The following is a 13,615-nucleotide window of genomic DNA, read 5'->3' on the forward strand; positions in this document are numbered from 1 at the left end:
GCAGGCAGAGTTTGGACTCAGGAGAATGGGTATTGCCAGACAAGGCGTTTCAGCTAATAGTGGATTCCTGGTGCCTTCCGTTTCTGGACCTGCTGGTGACTTCTCACAATGTGAAGGTTCCTTTATTTTTCAGCTGCAGGTGAGATCCAAAGTCATTGGGTATCAATGGTCTCGTGCAGGAATGGCCGGAGGACAAGCTGCTGTATGCTTTTCCCCTGTGGCCCATGTTGGGCAGAATGGTTCGAATGGTTGAGTGTCACAGAGGGATGATGCTTCTGGTGGCACCAGATTGGCCCAGGAGACCATAGTATGTGGATCTGCGAAGGCTCCTGGGCCTGTTCTTCATGAAGATCTGACTCTATTTTGCCTTACGGTATGGCCCTTGAGAGGACTCACTTGCTGAAGCATGGGAATTCTACTGCAGTGATTGCCATCTTGCTACGAGTGAGAAAATTCTCCACTTCCTTAGTCCATGTGCAGATCTGGCGAGTGTTTGAGGCTTGGTGTGAAGATTGAGGGTTCTTCCTCATTGGGTTAAGATTCCACTCATTTTGGAATTTTTGCTGGATGGATTGAATAAATGGTTGACCCTTAATTCCTTAAAGGTACAGGTAGCAGCTCTTGCCTGTTTCAGGGCTCAGGTGAATGGTGGTCCCTTGTCGGCTCATCCAGATGTTTGCCCGTTCCTTGAAAGGAGTGAAACATCTTCATCCTCCCTTGTGGTTACCAGTGCCTTTGTGCAGTCTTAATTTGGTTTTGGATTTCTTAGCGAGCCCTACATTTTAATCAAGGCATAACCTAACCTTGTGGTTGCTGACCTTGAAAACAGTGTTTCTTATGGCAATTTGTTCCGTGCATAGAATATCCAAGCTGCAGGCCATGTCTTGCTATGAGCCGTTCCTTCAAGTGACTCTAGGGGTGATACAACTGCATACTGTTCCTTCCCTTTTTGCCAAAAGTGGTCTTGGATTTTCACTTGAATCAGTCCATTTCCCTGCCTTCTCTGGATAGGGAGAGAGATGCAGAGGAATATCACCTGTTGCGACCCTTGGATGTTGAGACATATCGTGAGGTATCTGGAGGTGGTCTCTCACTATAGGCTGAAACTTTGTGATAAGACAGAATCTAAATTAGGAGACAAAATCATTCTTTGATTTTGAGCAGGCTGCTGCTCATCCATTAGCATGGGCTTGCCTGTTGGCTCAGTGGCAAGTGCTGCACATTGCCATCAAGGACCTGATCTTTATTTTTGAGTCAGATTTCTGCTTCCCCAACCAGAAGGGGCTGGGGATGTTGCAGAGACATCATTTGCAGCCCCTGGGATAGAGAAGGGAGACTGTCATCGCTCAGAGGTGATGCCTAGAAGCCAGATTTAGGGTCCACATTAACTGGGAACTGGTGGGAGCCACGGTTTATGGTCTCTGACCAAGGATTATCTTTATAATCACTGGGTTAAGTTGGGAGGGAGATTTTAAAAAATTATGGGCAAACATTCATGTAGTTGTAAATGAAGGCTCATATAATTGTAGCCCAGCAGAGGCTTGGTTCTGACTGAACTGAAAGCCCAAAAAGGAGCAGAAGGTAACTACAGCTCTTTCCCAACATCCATCTGATATTGCAGAAAAGTGTTGGTATAGTACAGGAGTGACCATCTCTGGTCCTTGAGAGCCACAAAACCCAGGTTTTCAGGATATCCACAATGAATGATAGATTTGCATATAGTAGAGACAGTGCCTGCAAATCTGTCTTACGCATATTCATTGTGGATATTCTGGAAACCTAGCCTGTTTGTGGCTCTCAAGGATGAGAGTTGGCCACCCCTGATATACTACAATGTAAAATCAGGATTCAGTTTGGCAGCCATCCTCAAAAACGACACCAAAATGTTAGGTTCGTGATATTGATTATCAAACTGGTGCTTATATTCCTTAGAAAGGAGATGATTGACGTAGGATTTAATTATCCTATCAATATATATTAATGAACTTTAAAGGGCTTTTGTTAGAAATGTTACTCCAGGAGTCAAGAATGGTGATCCTATGAACTATATTGGCAGAACAGAAGCTCCTGATAGGAATACACTGGTTAAACATGTCTCAAGAGGAGAGTCAGACAGAGTGAACCACAGATCCCCCAAGGTGGAGGTTATTCTATAGCAAAGGTAAGCACCTCCAGTACCATCAGCTTATCAAGATGTCTGAAATTAATATGCATGAGGTATATTTGCATGCACATCCTCCATTGTATGCAAATATATCTCATGCAAGCACATTCACTGTGGATGTACTGAAAACTAGGCTTGCTTGTGGCACTCCAGGCCTAGCGTTGCTGACTACTACTGTTCTACAGCCTGGTAATTTTTCTCATAAAATATTTCTTAGCATCCAGTCAGATGAATCAAGAACAAGTGGATTATGCACCTCTACCAGCAGATGGAGACAGAGCAAGTTGATGTCACAGTAGAAATATATATATCTCTGCAGTGACAGCCTGCCAGTATTTTCCATCTCCAGCAAATGGTGGACATGCATCTCCGCACTGGGGATTGCTTCATTTTAAAGAAAAGGAGAATTAAGGAAATTTGCTCCACTCTCCTGCGGTGATACCAAATTGTCCCTCTGACTGTTGAAAATTCCTGAGGTTATTTCCATGGTCCCTCAGACAAGTTTTTCAGCCGGCGTGGACTTAGCTGCTTGGGCAGCTGAAAGGCAGTGGGTGCAGGAAGCCAAGTGTAGCTGTGATAGCACATACCCTCTCCCCCCGCAGCCAGAGACTGTGTCTGTACACAACCAGGTAAGGCTGAGCTCCAGTAAGTTTAAGAAAGAAAAGATTATACAGAGACTTAGACAAAGATTTGTTGTGCAGGACTTCCTCCTTCCCCAGTCTGTGTGCTCGGCGCACTGGTCCAACATTTGTCCCACTCCGTGAGAGGTGGAGGGACGTGGGCAGCCTGGCGGGTTGAGCAGCCTCCTTAGGCTAGGCCCTGCTCAGAGGCTTTTCACTACGCACTGTAGGCCACAATGGCATTTCACACGCTTTCTAAGGCTGCCCTCTACTGGATTGTGGGTCCACTGTTTGCATCTAGCTGTGCGCCCAGGTTGTGCGCTCTGCTGAAGCTGCACGCTTACCTCTGTGCACAAGTGGTACTGTGCGCTTACATTTTTTGGGCGCCTAGGTAGGCACCTGGGTGTGTACGCCTAAGTGTTGAGTACATCATTTTTTGGGCCCCTAGGTTGAGCGCACATAAAGTACAACAGCTAGAAGTACGCCTACAGCCACCACTCAGCGCACTGTCTGCCTTGCAATAAAGAGCAAGACTGAAAACTCAAGAAGTGCTGAGGTAGACGTTACAACATGCAAACTGTACCATGAAGCTGCTCATACTGACTTCAGTGCTGAATTTTCATATGCTCCTCTCTCCCCTTCATGTTGGCTTAAGTCTCTGCACACAGCAGGAGCTTGTTAATAAAAAGATACTCTCATATTCTCAGTTTCTACATAGAGAAAGTAGTTTGAGCCATGCCCCCTGTATTTGCTCCAGAAAATCTGTGGTATCGTAAGCAAGAAGACCACTTGTGACTTTTTATGGTTTTTTTTTAATTTCCAACTAAGAGTAGATCTTTGTTCACATTTCTAAAATTATTATTGGATTTGGAATGAAGTGATGCACAGCTGATGACATCTTAGTCACAGGTCTGAAAACCAAAGTTAATGGTATCAGCTGAGCCTTTGCTTGTGAAAGTGCAGAGACTGGGAGTGTGATCAGTGGGTCTGGAGTTGACATGAGAATGATATGCAATGGAGTTTCACAGTGTTCCTTGGGACATGCTCATGGAGTCTTCCTGCCACTCCCCCCGCAGATATTCCATTTATTTTGTTGTGCTAAAGAAGGAGGGCTCTTTTCATCCCTTCCTGCACCTCAAAGGCATCAACCGTCATCTGTGATTGAAGCATTTTTGCATGAAAACATTGCCCTCAGTGATGATGACCTTGCAGTTGGGGGAATTTCTGACCTCTCTGGATCTGTCTGAGGCATATCTCCACATTCCCATCTAACTAGAACATCAACGCTTCCTGCAGTTTGCAGTTCTGGGACACCAGTTTCAATTTCGGGCACTGCCCTTTGGTCTGGCCACCACTCCCAGAATCTTTTCCAAGGTAATGGTGGTAGTTGCATCAACGTTGAGAGAGGATGGATTCCTGGTACACCCATATTTGGACGACTGGCTGATTTGCGCCAAGTTGCTGGACGAGAGCCGCCTGGTGACTCGCAAAGTGATTTCCCTGTTGCCAGTTCTTGACTGGTTGGTGAATCTAGCCAAGAGCAGTCTTCAGCCTACTCAGTCACTGGAATACCTGGGGATTCGGTCCGACACGAGGCAGGGCAAGGTGTTCTGCCAGAAGCTCAAATTCAGAAATTGCTAGCTCAACTCAGTCTGTTGTTGAACATTCTGCGCCTGACCATATGGTCTTACCTGCAGGTCCTTGGATTAATGGCGGCAACCCTGGAAGTGGTACCATGGGCGAGGGCGCATATGCATCCTTTTCAGCGCTCCCTGCTGTCTCGGTAGAATCCGCAGTCTCAGGACTATTCAATTTGACGACTCCTGCTGTTGGAGGTTTCCTCCCAACTGCAGTGGTGGCTGCAGATGGATCATCTGCAGAAGGGAGTTTCCCTATCCCCACCGGATTGGCTAATACTGACAAACATAAGAACATAAGAAAATGCCATACTGGGTCAGACCAAGGGTCCATCAAGCCCAGCATCCTGTTTCCAACAGTGGCCAATCCAGGCCATAAGAACCTGGCAAGTACCCAAAAACTAAGTCTATTCCATGTAACCATTGCTAATGGCAGTGGCTATTCTCTAAGTGAACTTAATAGCAGGTAATGGACTTCTCCTCCAAGAACTTATCCAATCCTTTTTTAAACACAGCTACACTAACTGCACTAACCACATTCTCTGGCAACAAATTCCAGAGTTTAATTGTGCGTTGAGTAAAAAAGAACTTTCTCCGATTAGTTTTAAATGTGCCCCATGCTAACTTCATGGAGTGTCCCCTAGTCTTTCTACTATCCGAAAGAGTAAATAACCGATTCACATCTACCCGTTCTAGACCTCTCATGATTTTAAACACCTCTATCATATCCCCCCTCAGTCGTCTCTTCTCCAAGCTGAAAAGTCCTAACCTCTTTAGTCTTTCCTCATAGGGGAGTTGTTCCATTCCCCTTATCATTTTGGTAGCCCTTCTCTGTACCTTCTCCATCACAATTATATCTTTTTTGAGATGCGGCGACCAGAATTGTACACAGTATTCAAGGTGCGGTCTCACCATGGAGCGATACAGAGGCATTATGACATTTTCCGTTTTATTCATCATTCCTTTTCTAATAATTCCCAACATTCTGTTTGCTTTTTTGACTGCCGCAGCACACTGAACCGACGATTTCAATGTGTTATCCACTATGACACCTAGATCTCTTTCTTGGGTTGTAGCACCTAATATGGAACCCAACATCGTGTAATTATAGCATGGGTTATTTTTCCCTATATGCATCACCTTGCACTTATCCACATTAAATTTCATCTGCCATTTGGATGCCCAATTTTCCAGTCTCACAAGGTCTTCCTGCAATTTATCACAATCTGCTTGTGATTTAACTACTCTGAACAATTTTGTGTCATCTGCAAATTTGATTATCTCACTCGTCGTATTTCTTTCCAGATCATTTATAAATATATTGAACAGTAAGGGTCCCAATACAGATCCCTGAGGCACTCCACTGTCCACTCCCTTCCACTGAGAAAATTGCCCATTTAATCCTACTCTCTGTTTCCTGTCTTTTAGCCAGTTTGCAATCCACGAAAGGACATCGCCACCTATCCCATGACTTTTTACTTTTCCTAGAAGCCTCTCATGAGGAACTTTGTCAAACGCCTTCTGAAAATCCAAGTATACTATATCTACCGGTTCACCTTTATCCACATGTTTATTAACTCCTTCAAAAAAGTGAAGCAGATTTGTGAGGCAAGACTTGCCCTGGGTAAAGCCATGCTGACTTTGTTCCATTAAACCATGTCTTTCTATATGTTCTGTGATTTTGATGTTTAGAACACTTTCCACTATTTTTCCTGGCACTGAAGTCAGGCTAACCGGTCTGTAGTTTCCCGGATCGCCCCTGGAGCCCTTTTTAAATATTGGGGTTACATTTGCTATCCTCCAGTCTTCAGGTACAATGGATGATTTTAATGATAAGTTACAAATTTTTACTAATAGGTCTGAAATTTCATTTTTTAGTTCCTTCAGAACTCTGGGGTGTATACCATCCGGTCCAGGTGATTTACTACTCTTCAGTTTGTCAATCAGGCCTACCACATCTTCTAGGTTCGCCGTGATTTGATTCAGTCCATCTGAATCATTACCCATGAAAACCTTCTCCATTACGGGTACCTCCCCAACATCCTCTTCAGTAAACACCACAGCAAAGAAATCATTTAATCTTTAGGAATCTAGGTACATACGTAGTTCTGGATAATTAAATATGTATCTTATATTTTGATGTAGAAGAACACATTTACAAGGAAAACGCAATATAAACTTAGCTCCCCTTTGTATAACCTTGTCTCTCATTAGGAGAAATTCTTTCCTTCTTAACTGTGTACTAAGAGAGACAGGGAAAATTCTAATAGGTAAACCATGGAAAAGAAAATTTTGATTTTTGAAATATAACCTAAGAATAGTATCACGCTGTGAAACATCTGCAAACTGAACAATTAATGTAGCACGCGTTTTTATTTCCATATCAGATGATTTCTCAAGAAGTTCTGACAAATCTGTATCATTTTGTTCTCCCTGATGCTGTTCTAATGGGTCACCTCTTGCAGCGGTTTGAGTAATATAATATACTCTAGTTAATACTGGTAAAGTTATATCTGTGTATTTCAAAACCTTTAAAAGGTAGCTTTTAAACAGTTCCCTAGGGGACAGAAGATGAATTCTAGGAAAATTTAAAATCCTTAAATTTACTCTCCTGATTTGATTTTCCAACTGTTCCAATTTGGTTAATTGCATTTTTTCTGATTTAATCAGATTCAATCGTACTTTTTCAATCTCATCAGTTTTAGCTCCTAAATTATTTACTGCCCCTTCTAGCTTTTCTGTTCTTAACTGTAATATTTTACTATTATTCAAACCTTCCTGAACCAATTTTGCTAAATCATTAATTGACTTTTGCATTGAGAAAATCATACTGCCTATTTCTTCCAAAGTGAACTTATTAGGCACTATAACAGGTATACCAGCTACTATTTCCCCTTGCCCTCCTTCCATCTCTTTTACCTTAGAAACCAAATTGGTACTAAAATCCTGCCTTTGATCGTTTTAACCCTGAGACCCAGGTTTCTGTTGTGGGTATTCTAATCCCACTACTCCCCCTTTGTCAGGAGATGGCAAAGAGACCAAGTTCAAGTTGGGATCCTCAAATATAAATTCTCCTCCTATTTTTCCCATTGGTGGATCTGGTGTTGAGGGAGCACCAGGACTTAAGGATGTTTCATAAGTCAAGGAGTTGAGTCCCTGCTCCTGGACTACAACTCCAGCGACTTCTTCTCCTGGTGTCAATATTATGGTTCGTCCAAAAAGATCTGAAATCTTTTGTTGAGTGTTACCCACAACAGGTGTAGATGTAGCTGTTTTCCCCTTCCTCTTGGTGTGTGGCATTACCAAGAGGAAAGAAGAACATTTAATAAAGAAAAGAAAAGAAAAAATGTACCTCTAAAGAGATGAGATCCTTTGGAAACACAGTCTCAGTACAGCCAGATTCCGTTGGCTGCTGTTGTCAAAATACAAGGAAATATGTCCAGTTTATCCCGACAACACTCCAACGAACTCCAATGAAGCCCAACAAAGCCGCTCGCCCCTTAGGCGAGCGGCTTTGGCGACGCGCCGACGGCGAACGTGCCGTACAGATGCCAATCTTGAAGGCGTCTGAATGGGCTCCTCCCACTGATGTCAGACCCCGGAAGGCAGTCCGGTGGAATACTATCAGCTGTGCAGCTTACCGGCGGTATTATAGCAATTATTTAGAAGCAGAAATGGAGTGCACAAAGTTACATCCCCGGTAGGCTTGCAGGTAGAAAAAAAGACCGCAGCAAAGTAACTCGATTTCAGACGCCGGTCTTGTAGGCGTCTGAATGGGCTCCTCCCACTGACGTCAGTCCCCGGAAGGCAGTCTGGTGGAATACTATCAGCTGTGCAGCTTACCGGCGGTATTATAGCAATTATTTAGAAGCAGAAATGGAGTGCACAAAGTTACATCCCCGGTAGGCTTGCAGGTAGAAAAAAAAGACCGCAGCCGTTGTACGCAGCTGGTTAGCAGACTGTATCGAATTCTGCTATGAAAAAGCAGGCCTTCCTCTCCAGGGGCGAGTAAAGGTGCACTCAGGGCTATGTCAACATCCATAGCACACTACCGTTCAGTACCTATTGCAGATATTTGCAAAGCTGCTACTTGGAGTTCTCTGCATACCTTTGCAGCTCATTACTGCTTAGATAAGGAAGGAAGACAAGACACTGCCTTTGGACAATCCAGCTTGAAAAATCTATTTCCAGTGTAATACCCAACTCCTTCCACAACCGTCTGCTGTGATTCAGGCTGCCTCATCTTCGTCAATGGCACCTCAGTTGTTGTGCCTGTTGCACAAGGTCTGTACCATTGACCTGTTCCAGGATGAGTCAGCCTGTAGTTTGCTAATCACACATATGTGAGGACTACTATCCTGCTTGTCCTGGGATAAAGCAGAGTTGCTTACCTGTAACAGGTGTTATCCCAGGACAGCAGGATGTTAGTCCTCACGAAACCCACCCACCACCCAGCGGAGTTGGGTCCTATATGTTTTACTACTTTATTTTTCACTCGTACTTTTTATTGCTACAAATGAGACTGGAGGGAAGACCCCTGTGGCTGCAGGGATCATGGCATGCTGGGCATGCTCAGTGTGCCAGCCAAAAGCTTCTAGAAACTTTGACAGAAGTTTTTCCGTGGGAGGGCTCCATTGATGTCACCCATGTGTGAGGACTACATCCTGCTGTCCTGGGATAACACCTGTTACAGGTAAGCAACTCTGCTTTCTGCAGAAGGTAACCTGCACAGCATGGCAGTTGCTACCCTTAACAGAAGGCATGGGGGTAACCTGCTGGAGCAGCAGTTATTCCCATAAGCAACTTGCAGGGCAGACGGGATACTCCATTTGGCTTTTATGTGCCATCATTTACTGTGTTTCTATGATTACCCAAAACCAGGACGTAGAATGCAAAATTGTCAAAATCGGTCAGAAATGTTTATGCATACATTTTTCTCCGCTTAATTAAAATGCTGAACAGAGGAGGTTCATACGGGAAGCGTTGCCTCCATGGGTTTTATACAGTTCTACACCAGGGATAGGCAACTCTGGTCCTGGAAAGCTACAACCAGGTTTGGTTTTCAGAATATCCATAATAAATGTGCATGAGGTATATTTGCATACAATGGAGGAGAAGCACAATGGCATGCAAAGATGTGCCAACATGAAACTGACAAGACCAGAAAAATGCATACGTTTCTGTCTGATAACTAGGAAATGAGGTGAGAGGTCTTGGACTTTATGTAAAAATAGGGCACTAAACTTTAATGTTAAACGATTCAGCTAAAATTAACAACTTCAGTATGTTATATTAATTAGCATATCCCATGCTTTCACAAACTACACAACATACAAAAACACCACACATCACAGCTAGATCAACTGGACTTGCAAAGATACTGAACCTTCACAAGTATTTGATCCCGTCTTCCTCTTGTTTCATAGTATCTGGAAATTCAGGTATTCAGACAAGGGATTAGGAGAGAAGATTCATAATCGGGCCAGATCCATGGAGCTTTGTCATTCCACGATATAGAAAAAGAAGCAGGTACTGCTCCACCACCAATTCCATCTCCCCTAACTCTGAACACCTTCAGTTCAAGGGCCTCTAACTGGATATTCTCCACCTTCACGTGCTTAAAATAATGAGTTAGAGCATGAAGCTACCAGCACACAAGCTGTGGCCAAGAAGCAGTGGTGGCAACCTTTTTAAGGATGTGCTTGGCAAAAAGCGCACATGCGTGCACCGCACATATGTGTCCAACCTATTTTATAAACCTCGCATGTACGTGCACAGGTAGTATTGGTGCATGAACTGGTGCGCTTAAAAAAGGGAGCGGGTAGGACACTGTGGCGCAGGGCCAGCAGTTGGGTATAACTTCCGATTTTTATAACCAAAGCAAGCAGCACACGTACGGCTGCTAACTGTACCCATTTACTTTTGATATTTTTCAGGTGCAAGCCACATTAACACACTTTAGCCGATTACTGACCCAGTGAAGGCTCCGAGCAGACCAGGAGGGGTTTGTCTGGGCAAAACTGGTTGACTGACTTTTAGAACTGGTCATTTCCTACGTGCGCGTATGTTATAAAATTACCTCGCTTGCACATGTAAAAGCTGACATTTCTTAATGAAAATGCATTATTAGCAGATGCTCTAGCAAGTGCTTAAAATTAGGAGCACGTGCACGCTGAGGTCTATTTTTAAAAAATGCACGCGCACTTGCATGGACAATACAGAAATCAAGCATAGGTACACTCACACCCCCATATATGGGCACACATGCATTTGAAAGTTACACCAGGCCCTAAAACACCAATACACCTCCTGTTGGGAAAACATATGGCCAGATTTTCAAACCTACACGCGGGCGTAGATTTGTGTGTGCAACCCGGCGCGCACAAATCTATGTCCAATTTTATAACATGCGCGCGCAGGTTATAAAATCCAGGGTCAGTGCGCGCAAGGGGGCGCACACTTGTGCACCTTGCGCATGCCGAGCCCTAGGGGAGCCCCAGTGGCTTTCCCCGAAATCGGAGTGGCCTCGGAGGGAACTTTCCTTTCGACCCCCCCCCAGCCCTACCTAAATCCCCCCCTACCTTTATTATTTAAATTGCACCTGCCTCCAGGCAGATGTAGGTTGTGCGCGCCAGCCCAATGGGCCTTTGGAGGCTTGTGGCCACGCCCCTGCCCCAAACTGTCCGAGCCCCCGGACATACGCTTGTCCCAGGGCTTGTGTGTGTTGCCGAGCCTATGCAAAATAGACTCAGCATGCGCAGGAGGGGTTTAAAAGGGTTACACGCGTAACCCTTTTAAAATCCGCCCCATAATGAACAAGACCACTACACACCCCTACACAAAAGCTGCATGCTAGCAGAATACTTCACCTTAGTCACACATGCAAAATGACCTTCAGATGCAAAATAAGTGATCGCAAATTAAAAACAGAAATATGTGGACAAACAAATGGTAACCTCATGAGATACCAGTTGGGCATCCCTCTGCTAGCAGAGTACTCACACTTGCAGAACACAGACAGGCCTTCACCAAAGACAGAACAAAAAAAAATATAGAACAAAATAGAAACGTGCAGACAAAAGCTAAACTGGAAACCGCAACAAGCTCAACTGTATTATGTAGTGCAAGAATGGAAGAAACCACCACCACCACCATTCCTCAAAAAACACCAAATAAAATCTAGAAATATAAACATTCATAATAGTACAATCGTACTAATAAAAGGAATAACTATTTCAGCAGTTGAATAGAACATCCAATAATTAAAAATTCACATAACTCATATTTTCTCAAAAAAAAAAAAAATTTCAAAACACCAGACACATCAAATAACACCCAAAAATTAAAACTAATAAAGATTTAAACATCTCCCACTCTCTATACCTGGAATCTTTTGATAGCCAGTCACCCTGAGGTGGATGTGGAGTGGGGCAAGGGTGATCACACAAACTTGATCCTCTCTCTCTCTCTCACACACATGCATGTTCATTCTCCTAGGATAAGCAGGATGGTAGTCCTCACATTTATTTATTTATTTATTTGTTTTTCTATACCGATGTTCATCGGACATATCACACCGGTTTACAGCGTAACGGAAGAGCCTATTAATGTAGACTTCTTGAAACATTGAAACATTGTAACATTTTAGATTGAACTTTGTAACATTTTACATTGAGCTTTGTAACATTTTGCATCGGACTTTATAAAACTTGCATTGAATTTCACATAATATTGCATTGAACTTTATAATATTTTGCATTGAAACTTTGTAGCATGCGTATTGATTGGTCTGTGGGGAGTCGTTATAAATTATATTAGCATCTAGTGTGGTAAGCATCATCCGATGGAGCCTGGCATGGAAAACCTTTGTCAAAGTTTTTAGAAACTTTGGCCAGCAGACTGAGCAAGCCCAGCCTGCTATGATCCGAGGGTCCACACGAGGTCCCCTTCAGTCTCTTCCATGGTGCAGTTGCCTAGCAGTTCGTAGAGTTCCACTCTTTCTTGTTTTGCCTTGATATTCTTGAGTTACCTTTCAATCCCCAGGTCCCCCTTCACGGTCGGTGCCCTCCCGATATGATAGGTCTTTTTTTTTTTGGCCCTTTTTCTCAAACTTGCAGTTGATTCCTTACTCTCCACTTCCCGGTGCCCATCAGTCATCAACCTCACGCCGGGTCTTTTTCATGGTATTGACCAGTTTTCGTCGGTGGCCCCAGTGCCCACGGAATGTGTCCATCATGGACCCGCACAAGGTTTGCATCCTCTGCCTGGTGGCCTCGCACGATGTCCATGGGTACTATCTGTGCAATCAGATGACACCCAAGGGGCATCGAGCACACCTTGACAAAATAGAGAAGGTTTTCAGGATCCCAAAATCCTCCACACCTGTGCTGGTTTCTTCGACACCCAAGGATCACGGGGAACAGTCTCCATCTCTCCCCTCGTGACCCTTCTAGTAAGCACCACCAAGGATCAGAGAGAGGGAGATTGATCCTCAGTGGTCTCTCACCTCTCCCAAACCTTGAGGTCATCAACCTCCTCGGCACCAGGGAAAGACCTGGCCGAGTATCAGAAGCGATCCCAGAAGCACTGGCACCGTTCCCCGACACGGTTCCGGGTCCAAAGCAGCATCGGCAACTGCCAAACCACCATTGAAGCAGCACTGGCCACCAGAGGCCCCATCCTCCAGTGCCCCCAGTAGCCCGAGATGTTCCCCACTGACATCGGTTCAGGGCACAGTGCCACCTTGGGGATGCGAGGATGAGCCAGCGATGCCTCATCTCCCTCAATCAGTCCTGACCACTCAGGATTTCCAGGAGGAGCTGGACCGCAGGATGCAATCAGCAGTGCTCAAAGAGCTGCAAGGTGTTGAGTCACTGGTGCCACCGGCCCCCATACCTATGCCCAAGCTTCTGCCATCGATGTTCGCACCCCTGCTAGAGTATAAGGGCACCCTACTGATGCAACCGGTGCCTGAGGGGCCACCAGTGCCCTCCACTGGAGTGAATCCCGATCCTCGGGTCCGAGGAGGAGGATGAAGCCACTGGGGCCGGGTGTCCTCGCCCACAGTTCCACGCCCACAGTGCTGTTGGGCCCCTCCAGCTTGCTGCGGCCGATGACCTCCTCGATCCCGGGTTCTCCACCGGTTCCGCTGGTACCCTTGCATCCTTTAAAGCCCTCAAAGCCCAGGGTTGATG

Source organism: Rhinatrema bivittatum, chromosome 8, assembly GCF_901001135.1.
Source record: "Rhinatrema bivittatum chromosome 8, aRhiBiv1.1, whole genome shotgun sequence".
In the NCBI taxonomy this organism is placed as follows: Eukaryota; Metazoa; Chordata; class Amphibia; order Gymnophiona; family Rhinatrematidae; genus Rhinatrema; species Rhinatrema bivittatum.